We start from the raw sequence: 11,172 nt of genomic DNA on the forward strand, positions 1-11,172 counted from the left end.
AACCATGACAGAAAGCCAGAATTGGAGCAAGCCAACAGCAGTGCCCTGATTGAAAAACACCATTCCTTCCATGTCTTGAACTCCATATTCCAGCCTCAAAATCAAAGCTCACATCAGAAAATTCATAACAAACCATGATAAAGAAGAAAAATGTGAAAAGAGCCAAAGAAATGGAAGAGTCCTTTTTGATAGGGGGCTTGATTTAGTCACAAGGAAACAGGCTGTTTCCGGATTCATCCACCCCTCCCAGCTGACTGGCTTTGGAAAACTCATTCAATTCACCTGAAAATCGCTGGCAAACTGATTTGGGGAATTAGTTATCGTTCCCCTCTGCAAAAGGGTTCCATTTCTTTTTCCAAAACACAAAAACTCATGTTGGTCGTGCTGCCTCTAGAATTCTGAGCATGACACGCTAATTGGTTTTGGTTTTTATTTCATAATGGATCTGCTGTCTAAACTCGTGTTTGTACTGCGTCAGAATACAAAATTTGGGAAGGAAGAAGGCAAAACCAACTCAGACCCAGAAAGCATTTAGGAAATTGCCGCTCAAGAAACCAAAACTCGGCTCAGGCACCCAAAACCATGACAGAAAGCCAGAATTGGAGCAAGCCAACAGCTGTGCCCTGATTGAAAAAGACCATTTCTTCCGGGTCTTGAACTCCATATTCCAGCCTGAAAATCAAAGCTCACATCAGAAAATTCATTACAAACCATGATAAAGAAGAAAAATGTGAAAAGAGACAAAGCAATGGAAGAGTCCTTTTTGATAGTGGGCTTGATTTAGTCACAAAGAAACAGGCTGTTTCCGGATTCATCCACCCCTCCCAGCTGACTGGCTTTGGAAAACTCATTCAATTCACCTGAAAATCGCTGGCAAACTGATTTGGGGAATTAATGATCGTTCCCCTCTGCAAAAGGGTTCCATTTCTTTTTCCAAAGCACAAAAACTCATGTTGGTCGTGCTGCCTACAGAATTCTAAGCATGACACGCTCATTGGTTTTGCTTTTTCTTCATAATGGATCTGCTGTCTAAACTCTTGTATGTATTGCGTCAGAATACAAAATTTGGGAAGGAAGAAGGCAAAACCAATTCAGACCCGGAAATCATTTAGGAAATTGCCGCTCAGGAAACCAAAACTTGGCTGAGGCACCCAAAACCATGACAGAAAGCCAGAATTGGAGCAAGCCAACAGCTGTGCCCTGATTGAAAAAGACCATTCCTTCCGGTCTTGAACTCCATATTCCAGCCTCAAAATCAAAGCTCACATCAGAAAATTCATTACAAACCATGATAAAGAAGAAAAATGTGAAAAGAGCCAAAGAAATGGAAGAGTCCTTTTTGATAGTGGGCTTGATTTAGTCACCAGGAAACAGGCTGTTTCCGGATTCATCCACCCCTCCCAGCTGACTGGCTTTGGAAAACTCATTCAATTCACCTGAAAATCGCTGGCAAACTGATTTGGGGAATGAATTATCGTTCCCCTCTGCAAAAGGGTTCCATTTCTTTTTCCAAAACACAAAAACTCATGTTGGTCGTGCTGCCTCTAGAATTCTTTTTTTTTTATTTTTTTATTTTTTGACAGGCAGAGTGGACAGTGAGAGAGAGAGACAGAGAGAAAGGTCTTCCTTTGCCGTTGGTTCACCCTCCAAATGCCATCCTCTAGAATTTTAAGCATGACACCCTTTTTGGTATTGTTTTTTATTTCATAATGGATCTGCTGTCTAAACTCCTGTGTGTATTGTGTCAGAATAAAAGTTTGGGATGGAAGATGGCAAAACCAACTCAGAACCGGAAATCATTTAGGAAATTGCCGCTCAGGAAACCAACTCGGCTGAGGCACCCAAAACCATGACAGAAAGCCTGAATTGGAGCAAGCCAACAGCTGTGCCCTGATTGAAAAAGACCATTCCTTCCGTGTCTTGCACTCCATATTCCAGCCTCAAAATCAAAGCTCACATCAGAAAATTCATTACAAACCATGATAAAGAAGAAAAATGTGAAAAGAGCCAAAGAAATGCAAGAGTGCTTTTTGATAGTGGGCTTGATTTAGTCACAAGGAAACAGGCTGTTTCCGGATTCATCCACCCCTCCCAGCTGACTGGCTTTGGAAAACTCATTCAATTCACCTGAAAATCGCTGGCAAACTGATTTGGGGAATTAATATCGTTCCCCTCTGCAAAAGGGTTCCATTTCTTTTTCCAAAACACAAAAACTCATGTTGGTCGTGCTGCCTACAGAATTCTAAGCATGACACGCTCATTGGTTTTGTTTTTTTTATTTCATAATGGATCTGCTGTCTAAACTCGTGTTTGTATTTCGTCAGAATACAAAATTTGGGAAGGAAGAAGACAAAACCAACTCAGACCCAGAAATCATTTAGGAAATTGCCGCTCAAGAAACCAAAACTCGGCTGCGGCACCCAAAACCATGACAGAAAGCCTGAATTGGAGCAAGCCAACAGCTGTGCCCTGATTGAAAAAGACCATTCCTTCCGGGTCTTGAACTCCATATTCCAGCCTCAAAATCAAAGCTCACATCAGAAAATTCATTACAAACCATGATAAAGAAGAAAAATGTGAAAAGAGCCAAAGAAATGCAAGAGTACTTTTTGAGAGTGGGCTTGATTTAGTCAAAAGGAAACAGGCGGTTTCCGGATTCATCCACCCCTCCCAGCTGACTGGCTTTGGAAAACTCATTCAATTCACCTGAAAATCGCTAGCAAACTGATTTGGGCAATTAATTATCGTTCCCCTCTGCAAAAGGGTCCCATTTCTTTTTCCAAAACACAAAACCTCATGTTGGTCGTGCTGCCTCTGGAATTCTATGCATGAGAAGCTAATTGGTTTTGTTTCTTTTCTTTCATAATGGATCTGCTGTCTAAACTCGTGTTTGTATTGCGTCAGAATACAAAATTTGGGAAGGAAGAAGGCAAAACCAACTCAGACCCAGAAATCATTTAGGAAATTGCCGCTCAAGAAACCAAAACTCGGCTGAGGCACCCAAAACCATAACAGAAAGCCAGAATTGGAGCAAGCCAACAGCTGTGCCCTGATTGAAAAAGACCATTCCTTCCGTGTCTTGCACTCCATATTCCAGCCTCAAAATCAAAGCTCACATCAGAAAATTCATTACAAACCATGATAAAGAAGAAAAATGTGAAAAGAGCTAAAGAAATGCAAGAGTGCTTTTTGATAGTGGGCTTGATTTAGTCACAAGGAAACAGGCTGTTTCCGCATTCATCCACCCCTCCCAGCTGACTGGCTTTGGAAAACTCATTCAATTCACCTGAAAATCGCTGGCAAACTGATTTGGGGAATTAATTATCATTCCCCTCTGCAAAAGGGTTCCATTTCTTTTTCCAAAACACAAAAACTCATGTTGGTCGTGCTGCCTACAGAATTCTAAGCATGACACGCTCATTGGTTTTGTTTTTTTTATTTCATAATGGATCTGCTGTCTAAACTCGTGTTTGTATTTCGTCAGAATACAAAATTTGGGAAGGAAGAAGACAAAACCAACTCAGACCCAGAAATCATTTAGGAAATTGCCGCTCAAGAAACCAAAACTCGGCTGAGGCACCCAAAACCATGACAGAAAGCCTGAATTGGAGCAAGCCAACAGCTGTACCCTGATTGAAAAAGACCATTCCTTCCGTGTTTTGAACTCCATATTCCAGCCTCAAAATCAAAGCTCACATCAGAAAATTCATTACAAACCATGATAAAGAAGAAAAATGTGAAAAGAGCCAAAGAAATGCAAGAGTCCTTTTTCATAGTGGGCTTGATTTAGTCACAAGGAAACAGGCTGTTTCCGGATTCATCCACCCCTCCCAGCTGACTGGCTGTGGAAAACTCATTCAATTCACCTGAAAATCGCTGGCAAACTGATTTGGGGAATTAATATCGTTCCCCTCTGCAAAAGGGTTCCATTTCTTTTTCCAAAACACAAAAACTCATGTTGGTCGTGCTGCCTCTAGAATTCTAAGCATAACACGCTAATTGGTTTTGGTTTTTTTTTTAGTTCATAATGGATCTGCTGTCTAAACTCGTGATTGTGTTGCGTCAGAATACAAAATTTGGGAAGGAAGAAGGCAAAACCAACTCAGACCCAGAAATCATTTAGGAAATTGCCGCTCAAGAAACCAAAACTCGGCTGAGGCACCCAAAACCATGACAGAAAGCCAGAATTGGAGCAAGCCAACAGCTGTGCCCTGATTGAAAAACACCATTCCTTCCGTGTCTTGAACTCCATATTCCAGCCTCAAAATCAAAGCTCACATCAGAAAATTCATTACAAACCATGATAAAGAAGAAAAATGTGAAAAGAGCCAAAGAAATGGAAGAGTCCTTTTTGATAGTGGGCTTGATTTAGTCACAAGGAAACAGGCTGTTTCCAGATTCATCCACCCCTCCCAGCTGACTATCTGTGGAAAACTCATTCAATTCACCTGAAAATCGCTGGCAAACTGATTTGGGGAATTAATTATCGTTCCCCTCTGCAAAATGGTTCCATTTCTTTGTCGAAAACACAAAAACTCATGTTGGTCGTGCTGCCTCTAGAATTCTAAGCATGACACGCTACTTCGTTTTTTTTTTTTTTTTTATTTCATAATGGGTCTGCTGTCTAAACTCGTGTTTGTGTTGCGTCAGAATACAAAATTTGGGAAGGAAGAAGGCAAAACCAACTCAGACCCAGAAATCCTTTAGGAAATTGCCGCTCAAGATACCAAAACTCGGCTGAGGCCCCCAAAACCATGACAGAAAGCCAGAATTGGAGCAAGCCAACAGCTGTGCCCTGATTGAAAAAGACCTCATTCCATGTCTTGAACTCCATATTCCAGCCTCAAAATCAAAGCTCACATCAGAAAATTCATTACAAACCATGATAAAGAAGAAAAATGTGAAAAGAGCCAAAGAAATGGAAGAGTCCTTTTTGATAGTGGGCTTGATTTAGTCACAAGGAAACAGGCTGTTTCCAGATTCATCCACCCCTCCCAGCTGACTATCTGTGGAAAACTCATTCAATTCACCTGAAAATCGCTGGCAAACTGATTTGGGGAATTAATTATCGTTCCCCTCTGCAAAATGGTTCCATTTCTTTGTCGAAAACACAAAAACTCATGTTGGTCGTGCTGCCTCTAGAATTCTAAGCATGACACGCTACTTCGGTTTTTTTTTTTTTTTTATTTCATAATGGGTCTGCTGTCTAAACTCGTGTTTGTGTTGCGTCAGAATACAAAATTTGGGAAGGAAGAAGGCAAAACCAACTCAGACCCAGAAATCCTTTAGGAAATTGCCGCTCAAGATACCAAAACTCGGCTGAGGCCCCCAAAACCATGACAGAAAGCCAGAATTGGAGCAAGCCAACAGCTGTGCCCTGATTGAAAAAGACCTCATTCCATGTCTTGAACTCCATATTCCAGCCTCAAAATCAAAGCTCACATCAGAAAATTCATTACAAACCATGATAAAGAAGAAAAATGTGAAAAGAGCCAAAGAAATGGAAGAGTCCTTTTTGATAGTGGGCTTGATTAATCACAAGGAAACAGGCTGTTTCCTCATTCATCCACCCCTCCCAGCTGACTGGCTTTGGAAAACTCATTCAATTCACCTGAAAATCGCTGGGAAACTGATTTGGGGAATTAATTATCGTTCCCCTCTTCAAAAGGGTTCCATTTCTTTGTCTAAAACACAAAAACTCATGTTGGTCGTGCTGCCTCTAGAATTCTAAGCATGACACGCTAATTGGTTTTGGTTTTTTTCATTTCATAATGGATCTGCTGTCTAAACTCGTGTTTGTGTTGCGTCAGAATACAAAATTTGGGAAGGAAGAAGGCAAAACCAACTCAGACCCAGAAATCATTCAGGAAATTGCCGCTCAAGAAACCAAAACTCGGCTGAGGCACCCAAAACCATGACAGAACGCCTGAATTGGAGCAAGCCAACAGCTGTGCCCTGATTGAAAAAGACCTCATTCCGTGTCTTGAACTCCATATTCCAGCCTGAAAATCAAAGCTCACATCAGAAAATTCATTACAAACCATGATAAAGAAGAAAAAAGTGAGAAGAGCCAAAGAAATGGAAGAGTCCTTTTTGATAGTGGGCTTGATTTAGTCACCAGGAAACAGGCTGTTTCCGCATTCATCCACCCCTCCCAGCTGACTGGCTGTGGAAAACTCATTCAATTCACCTGAAAATCGCTGGGAAACTGATTTGGGGAATTAATTATCGTTCCCCTCTGCAAAAGGGTTCCATTTATTTTTCCAAAACACAAAAACTCATGTTGGCCGTGCTGCCTCTAGAATTCTAAGCATGACACGCTAATTGGTTTTGTTTTTTTTTTTTATTTCAAAATGGATCTGCTGTCTAAACTCGTGTTTGTATGGCGTCAGAATACAAAATTTGGGAAGGAAGAAGGCAAAACCAACTCAGACCCAGAAATCATTCAGGAAATTGCCGCTCAAGAAACAAAACTCGGTTGAGGTACCCAAAACCATGACAGAAAGCCAGAATTGGAGCAAGCCAACAGCTGTGCCCTGATTGAAAAAGACCTCATTCCGTGTCTTGAACTCCATATTGCAGCCTCAAAATCAAAGCTCACATCAGAAAATTCATTACAAACCATGATAAAGAAGAAAAAAGTGAGAAGAGCCAAAGAAATGCAAGAGTCCTTTTTGATAGTGGGCTTGATTAAGTCACAAGGAAACAGGCTGTTTCCGGATTCATCCACCCCTCCCAGCTGACTGGCTGTGGAAAACTCATTCAATTCACCTGAAAATCGCTGGCAAACTGATTTGGGGAATTAATTATCGTTCCCCTCTGCAAAAGGGTTCCATTTTTTGTCCAAAACACAAAAACTCATGTTGGTCGTGCTGCCTCTAGAATTCTAAGCATGACACGCTAATTGGTTTTGGTTTTTTTTTCTTTCATAATGGATCTGCTGTCTAAACTCGTGTTTGTATTGCGTCAGAATACAAAATTTGGGAAGTAAGAAGGCAAAACCAACTCAGACCCAGAAATCCTTTAGGAAATTGCCGCTCAAGAAACCAAAACTCGGCTGAGGCACCCAAAACCATGACAGAAAGCCAGAATTGGAGCAAGCCAACAGCTGTGCCCTGATTGAAAAAGACCATTCCTTCCGGTCTTGAACTCCATATTCTAGCCACAAAATCAAAGCTCACATCAGAAAATTCATAACAAACCATGATAAAGAAGAAAAATGTGAAAAGAGCCAAAGAAATGGAAGAGTCCTTTTTGATAGTGGGCTTGATTTAGTCACAAGGAAACAGGCTGTTTCCGGATTCATCCACCCCTCCCAGCTGACTGGCTTTGGAAAACTCATTCAATTCACCTGAAAATCGCTGGCACACTGATTTGGGGAATTAATTATCGTTCCCCTCTGCAAAAGGGATCCATTTCTTTTTCCAAAACACAAAACTCATGTTGGTCGTGCTGCCTCTAGAATTCTAAGCATGACACGCTCATTGGTTTTGTTTTTTCTTTCATAATGGCTCTGCTGTCTAAACTCGTGTTTGTATTGCGTCAGAATACAAAATTTGGGAAGGAAGAAGGCAAAACCAACTCAGACCCGGAAATCATTTAGGAAATTGCCACTCAGGAAACCAAAACTCGGCTGAGGCACCCAAAACCATGACAGAACGCCTGAATTGGAGCAAGCCAACAGCTGTGCCCTGATTGAAAAAGACCTCATTCCATGTCTTGAACTCCATATTCCAGCCTCAAAATCAAAGCTCACATCAGAAAATTCATTACAAACCATGATAAAGAAGAAAAATGTGAAAAGAGCCAAAGAAATGGAAGAGTCCTTTTTGATAGTGGGCTTGATTAATCACAAGGAAACAGGCTGTTTCCTCATTCATCCACCCCTCCCAGCTGACTGGCTTTGGAAAACTCATTCAATTCACCTGAAAATCGCTGGCAAACTGATTTGGGGAATTAATTATCGTTCCCCTCTGCAAAAGGGTTCCATTTCTTTGTCCAAAACACAAAAACTCATGTTGGTCGTGCTGCCTCTAGAATTCTAAGCATGACACGCTAATTGGTTTTGGTTTTTTTCATTTCATAATGGATCTGCTGTCTAAACTCGTGTTTGTGTTGCGTCAGAATACAAAATTTGGGAAGGAAGAAGGCAAAACCAACTCAGACCCAGAAATCATTCAGGAAATTGCCGCTCAAGAAACCAAAACTCGGCTGAGGCACCCAAAAACATGACAGAAAGCCAGAATTGGAGCAAGCCAACAGCTGTGCCCTGATTGAAAAAGACCTCATTCCGTGTCTTGAACTCCATATTCCAGCCTCAAAATCAAAGCTCACATCAGAAAATTCATTACAAACCATGATAAAGGAGAAAAATGTGAAAAGAGCCAAAGAAATGGAAGAGTCCTTTTTGATAGTGGGCTTGATTTGGTCACAAGGAAACAGGCTGTATCCGGATTCACCCACCCCTCCCAGCTGACTGGCTTTGGAAAACTCATTCAATTCACCTGAAAATCGCTGGCAAACTGATTTGGGGAATTAATTATCGTTCCCCTCTGCAAAAGGGTTCCATTTCTTTTTCCAAAACACAAAAACTCATGTTGGTCATGCTGCCTCTAGAATTCTAAGCATGACACGCTCATTGGTTTTGTTTTTTTTTTATTTCATAATGGATCTGCTGTCTAAACTCGTGTTTGTATGGCGTCAGAATACAAAATTTGGGAAGGAAGAAGGCAAAACCAACTCAGACCCAGAAATCCTTTAGGACATTGCCGCTCAAGAAACCAAAACTCGGCTGAGGCACCCAAAACCATGACAGAAAGCCAGAATCGGAGCAAGCCAACAGCTGTGCCCTGATGGAAAAAGACCATTCCTTCCGGGTCTTGAACTCCATATTCCAGCCTCAAAATCAAAGCTCACATCAGAAAATTCATTACAAACCATGATAAAGAAGAAAAATGTGAAAAGAGCCAAAGAAATGCAAGAGTCCTTTTTCATAGTGGGCTTGATTTAGTCACAAGGAAACAGGCTGTTTCCGGATTCATCCACCCCTCCCAGCTGACTGGCTTTGGAAAACTCATTCAATTCACCTGAAAATCGCTGGGAAACTGATTTGGGGAATTAATGATCGTGCCCCTCTGCAAAAGGGTTCCATTTCTTTTTCCAAAACACAAAAACTCATGTTGGTCGTGCTGCCTCTAGAATTCTAAGCATGACACGCTAATTGGTTTTGTTTTTTTTTTTTATTTCATAATGGATCTGCTGTCTAAACTCGTATTTGTATGGCGTCAGAATACAAAATTTGGGAAGGAAGAAGGCAAAACCAACTCAGACCCAGAAATCACTTAGGAAATTGCCGCTCAAGAAACCAAAACTCGGCTGAGGCACCCAAAACCATGACAGAAAGCCAGAATTGGAGCAAGCCAACAGCTGTGCCCTGATGGAAAAAGACCATTCTTCCCGGGTCTTGAACTCCATATTCCAGCCTCAAAATCAAAGCTCACATCAGAAAATTCATTACAAACCATGATAAAGAAGAAAAATGTGAAAAGAGCCAAAGAAATGCAAGAGTCCTTTTTGATAGTGGGCTTGATTTAGTCACAAGGAAACAGGCTGTTTCCAGATTCATCCACCCCTCCCAGCTGACTGGCTTTGGAAAACTCATTCAATTCACCTGAAAATCGCTGGCAAACTGATTTGGGGAATTAATGATCGTTCCCCTCTGCAAAAGGGTTCCATGTCTTTTTCCAAAACACAAAAACTCATGTTGGTCGTGCTGCCTCTGGAATGCTAAGCATGACACGCTCATTGGTTTTGTTTTTTATTTCATAATGGATCTGCTGTCTAAACTCGTGTTTGTATGGCGTCAGAATACAAAATTTGGGAAGGAAGAAGGCAAAACCAACTCAGACCCAGAAATCCTTTAGGACATTGCCGCTCAAGAAACCAAAACTTGGCTGAGGCACCCAAAACCATGACAGAAAGCCAGAATTGGAGCAAGCCAACAGCTGTGCCCTGATTGAAAAAGACCATGCCTTCCGGGTCTTGAACTCAATATGCCAGCCTCAAAATCAATGCTCACATCAGAAAATTCATTACAAACCATGATAAATAAGGGAAATGTGAAAAAGCCAAAGAAATGCAAGAGTCCTTTGTGATATTTGGCTGGATTTAGACACAAGGAAACTGGCTGTTTCCACATTCATCCCCCCAGTCCACACACTGACTTTGGAATTCTGATGGAATTCACCTCAAAATCGCACTCACACTCAATGTGGAGGGAATTAGAATCTGTCACCTCAGCAGAAGCGTTCCATGTCATTTTTCAAAACACAGAAAATCATCTTGGTTGTGTTGCCTATAGATTTCTAATCCTCAAAGGGCAATTTGCTGTGTTTTTTTTTTCTTTCATAATGCCTACTCTGTCCAAAATCTTGCTTGTATTGCATCAGAATACATAATTAGGAAATAAGAAGCAAAACCGACTCAGACACAGAAAACATTTTGGAAATTGCTGCTCAAGAAACCAAAAGTCAGCTGAAACACCCAAAACAATGAAAGCAAGCCAGAATTGCAGCACGCCAACAGCTGTGCCCTGATTGAAAAAGAACCTTCCTCTTGTGCCCTGAACTCCATATTGCAGCCTCAAAACCAAAGCTCACATCAGAAAATTCATTACAAACCATGATAAATAAGAAAAAAGAGAAAAAAGCCAAAAAAATTCAAGAATCCATAATGATATTGGGCTTGATTTATTCACAAGGAAACCAGCTGTTTCCTGATTCATCCAACCCTCCAGCTGACTGACTGTGGAATTCTGACTGAATTAACCTGAAAATCGCAGTGAAACTCAGTTTGGAGGCAATTAATATCTGTCTCCTCAGCCAAAGTGTTCCATTGTATTTTCCAAAACACAAAAACTCACCTTGGTCATGTTACCTATAGATTTATAAGCTTCAACCGCCTATTTGCTCTGTTTTTTATTTCATAATGGCTACTCTGTCCAAACTCTTCTTAGCATTGCATCAGAATACAAAATTTGGGAAGGAAGAAGGCAAAGCCAACTCAGACCCTGAAAACCTTTGGAAATTGCCACACAAGAAACCAAAACTTGGCTGAGGCACCCAAAACAATGACAGCAAGCCAGAATTGGAGCAAGCCAACAGCTGTACCCTG

This window comes from Oryctolagus cuniculus, chromosome 13, assembly GCF_964237555.1.
Source record: "Oryctolagus cuniculus chromosome 13, mOryCun1.1, whole genome shotgun sequence".
NCBI lineage: Eukaryota > Metazoa > Chordata > Mammalia > Lagomorpha > Leporidae > Oryctolagus > Oryctolagus cuniculus.